Source organism: Rutidosis leptorrhynchoides, chromosome 3, assembly GCF_046630445.1.
Source record: "Rutidosis leptorrhynchoides isolate AG116_Rl617_1_P2 chromosome 3, CSIRO_AGI_Rlap_v1, whole genome shotgun sequence".
NCBI lineage: Eukaryota > Viridiplantae > Streptophyta > Magnoliopsida > Asterales > Asteraceae > Rutidosis > Rutidosis leptorrhynchoides.
Genome location: NC_092335.1, coordinates 168,759,087 through 168,763,264, shown reverse-complemented (window position 1 = coordinate 168,763,264; position 4,178 = coordinate 168,759,087). Strand labels below are relative to the sequence as shown.

Below are 4,178 nucleotides of genomic sequence, written 5' to 3'. Positions count from 1 at the left end.
AATATCAGTCTTAAAAGCTGATTTTTAATCTTTAAGGAGATTATCCTTTCTGGGGGTCTGATTCATTAATCTTATCAACCTAATTTGCACGGCACCCTCCCCATTTTACGAGACAGATCCTCTCATAGATAGTATAAGTCTAACCACATGGCGACCCTGTTTGATGCTAAGGTCCGTGAATTTCCTGCTGATTTTAGAGATGACTTTTCTAGATTTTTCGTCAACCTACAGCTGGTCTAGATGACAACTTCCTGACCTAAATCAAGAAGCGCGTGTCTTTTTCAGAAGACTTTACTTCCTTTTGATGATGGAATTGATTCAACGTGTAGATCCATCTTTCTTTCAAATATATTACAGTAAATCGGGTAAAACTAATTAGTATCGTCCAAAACAAAAGTACCTGCAATAATCTTGTACAAAAATATGTGATATATGTTTTAAAGAACTTGGTGCATTCTTCCCACACTTAGCTTTTATTTTATTTCTTTCTTTACCTTTTTATTCTCTTCTACTCCATTTTAAATGAATTCAAGCGTTTTGGGTTATTTCTCAATTTATGTCCTTTCCGAGTTAACAATAATTTCGGTATTATCACCTAGTTTTATCGTTCATAAATATGTATAAACATGATTTTGAATTCATTTAGTTGAAATTTTTTCAAATTTTCATAAAATTTGGCAATTAAACCAAGTGTAAACCCGGGAGAATTTATAACCTTTCCCCACACTTGAGATCTTGCAATGCCCTCATTTGCAAGAAATCAGCAAAAATTTAAATTCATGAGGGTGATTAGCGTAGAAGAATGATTAAAAATACCGAGTTTGCAAACATATTTTTTGTTATATCACATTTGATATTTTACGTCTTGTCGTTAAAATTAGTAGCTTTTGCTGAACTTAATGTCAGTCTTTAAAAGTGCGCTGTTTTACCTTATTTTGTATATAACATAAAATACAAACATATATATACATATTTTTGAAGTTTGGTATATAACCCCACATTCATATAATATTTTTGGCATACTTTAGATCAATAAATATTAAAATAATGATAACAAAATTTTTCGTCTCGTCCTTGGGTAAAGCAATTTCGGTTCTATGACTTAGTGTTTAACTCACGACGAATTTTAAAAATCATTTTTTTAAACTTAATGAAATAAAATAAATTTTTGTTTTTAAATTCACACAAAACTTAAATTTAAAAAGCGTATTAATTTCATACAAAACCTACAAAAAAAAATCAGAATGGGGGGAGAAAACTAGTTCTTTAGTGTCTGCTAGTGGAAAAGACCAATCGGATTCCATTCTCGGAACTACACGAGAACAGAACAACTAACTCTAGACAGCGTTTTCTTTTTAGGAAATTTTAATCTCCCCACACTTAGGTAGCTGTGGTGTCAAAATTGTGATTAGCTTCATCGTCAATTTCTCTTGGACCATAATCAACTTGCATATCTGTGACTTTTGCTTTAAGCCAGTGGCCGACTTCTTCTGTATTATCCACAAATACAACTAGTTTCGCCTTTTCTTTAGGAGACAGATTGGATACTAACCGGTTACATAACTTAAAGTTCCTTCTTAATTCTAGCATCCTAAACCCGTTTATAAAGTTTCATAATTGAACTGTTAATAACAGGGTCATTTAATTTCGTATCAACAACGGGGTTCATTGTTATCATGTCATCATTAGGTGTTACTTCATCTTCCCCACACTTAGGCATTTTATTATTGTTAAGCACTACCGTTGGATTTGGTAAAACAACATGGTTCTTACCAATTGTTTTTATTGGTTCAACGGTTTTGGTTGGTGGAGATTTAGACTTTCGAATCACAAAAGTGATCGATTTGTCACCATCACTAAGTGTCATTCTACCCTCTCTTACATCAATAAATGCCCCGGTGGACGCTAAGAATGGTCGACCTAAAATTAGAGGAATGTTTGAGTCCTCTTCTATGTCAATGACAATAAATTCGACTAGAAAGGTTAAATTATCTAATTGAACGGGTAGGTTGTCAGCAATTCCAACTGGGTGCTTAATAGTTTTATCAAGGAGTCGAACACTCATTTCTGTTGGACTTAAGTCACCTACTCTTAATCTCTTATATAATGAAAGAGGCATAACACTTACACGCGCACCTAAATCTACTAGTGCATCATACATGACACAATCACTAAGTAGACAAGGAATAATAAATTCACCCGGATCACCCAACCTGGGTGAAAGTTTCGGTGGAACTGTCTTCACCGGGTTTACTTTTACAATTTTTGTTTCTTGCACTTTCTTATTCTTCTTCTTCTTTCCAAAGGTATCACAAACTTTATTACCTATCACTTGCTCATACTTAACTCCTTTTCTTGGAAATGGGATGGGTGGTCTGTATGGTGCCACCAGTGGCTTTACATACTCGGGTGGTGGTGGTGTTGTAACTTCTTCATTGTTACTCACATCTAAAACCTTCCCATCTTCTGGAGCTGGTTTTTCAGAATTTGTTGAAATCATGTTAACGTTTTCATTCCGAGGATTTACTTCAATATTATTCGGTAGCTTTCCTTGTTCCCTCTCACTCATCATGCTAGCAAGAGTACCTACATGTTTTTCTAGATTCAAAATGGAAGCTTGTTGAGTTCTAAATGATTGATCAAACCTCTCATTCATTTGGGTTTGAGTTGCAACAAATTGTGTTTGAGATTCCACTAGCTTTTGTACCATTTCTTCCAGATTTGACTTTTTCTCTTCGGTTTGTTGTGGTGGTTTATACAAGCTAGGTATTTGCTGATTGAAAGTGTTGTTTTGAGTTGGTTGGTTATTCGGACCTTGTTAGTTATACGAGTTATTGTTGGGTCCATTTGGATTGTAAAGAATGTTTTGATTTCGATTGAAGTTTGGCCTTGGCGGTTGATAATTATTTTTATAATTATTTCCCGGCCTTTGGTTCATGTAGGAAACATTCTCACGTTGTTCCATTGTTTGCTCGATGTGACAATCTTTCGTTAAGTGTGGTCCACCGCATTGCTCACAACTGATTCGTATTGCCCGAATATCTTTAGTCATCTTTTTCATTCGTCTCTCGAAAGCATCTATTTTTGCGGAAACGGAATCAAAGTCATGGCTAGAATCGGCTCTAGCCACTTTAGGTGAATGAAATATATCTTTTTCCTGGTACCACTCATGAGAGTGGGAGGCTGTATTATCAATAATCTTGTGAGCTTCGGTAGCGATTTTCTTCATAATGGAACCACCAGCTGCTGTGTCGATGTCTTTTTGTGTAGCGATGTCGACTCCTTTGTAAAATATTTGAACTATTTGATAAGTATCGAGACTGTGTTGAGGACATCCTCTCAACATTTTTTCGAATCTTGTCCATGCCTCATATAGCGTTTCATTTAGCTTTTGCATGAACGTGGCAATTTCTCCTTGAAGTCTCACGGCTTTAGATGCCGGAAAGAATCTTTTGAGAAACTTCTCAACTAAAACATCCCATGTGTCAATCGCTCCTTCAGGTAACGATTTTAACCACTCTTTGGCTTCTCCATGTAAAGTCCAGGGGAACAACATAAGATAAATTGTTTCATCCTCAACTTCTCGGATTTTAAATAGATTAAAAATCCTATTAAAAGTTTGAAGTTGTTCATTTGGATCTTCTTTTGTTGTACCACTAAATTGGCACTGATTATTATTAGTAACCATGTGTAGGATTTGTCCTTTGATTTCAAAATCTGGCGCATTAACATCTGGCTTAATAATGGCGTGACCTTGGCCCGTGCGTGTGGCTCTCATTCGGTCTTTCATACTTTGAGGTTCTGTTTCTTCCATATTTGAATTTGTTGAATCCGAATCACTAGAAGATTATGATTTAACGGTTTATGGTTCAGGAGGAAAGATTAGTGGTTCAGGATCTTGGAATTTTCCTTGAATATCCTCCGGGTTCTCAATTGTGAAGTCGGGTTCAAAAAATGGATTATCGAAAATTTGAATTGGAGTACTTGTTTGACTTGATGATGATCTCAAAAAAAAATAATGGCGACAATATTGGCTAGATGTCTTGATTGAGTTACAGGTGGTGAACTTATGAAAGGTGGTGAACGTTTTGCTCGGTGCATTCACTGAATATCCTATTAGTTATAAATATAAAAATTATATAAGTTATCAAATTAATAGACTTTTCTGATTTTGCCCA

At 35.2% G+C, this 4,178-nt stretch overlaps 1 non-coding gene across 1 annotated transcript; it reads left to right on the top strand.

Moving 5' to 3' along the window:
• Positions 1-3,317: 3,317 nt before the first annotated feature.
• LOC139903163 (small nucleolar RNA R71) lies at positions 3,318-3,424 on the top strand. The gene has a single exon (XR_011778005.1). It is a non-coding gene; the product is annotated as a small nucleolar RNA R71 (small nucleolar RNA).
• Positions 3,425-4,178: the final 754 nt, after the last annotated feature.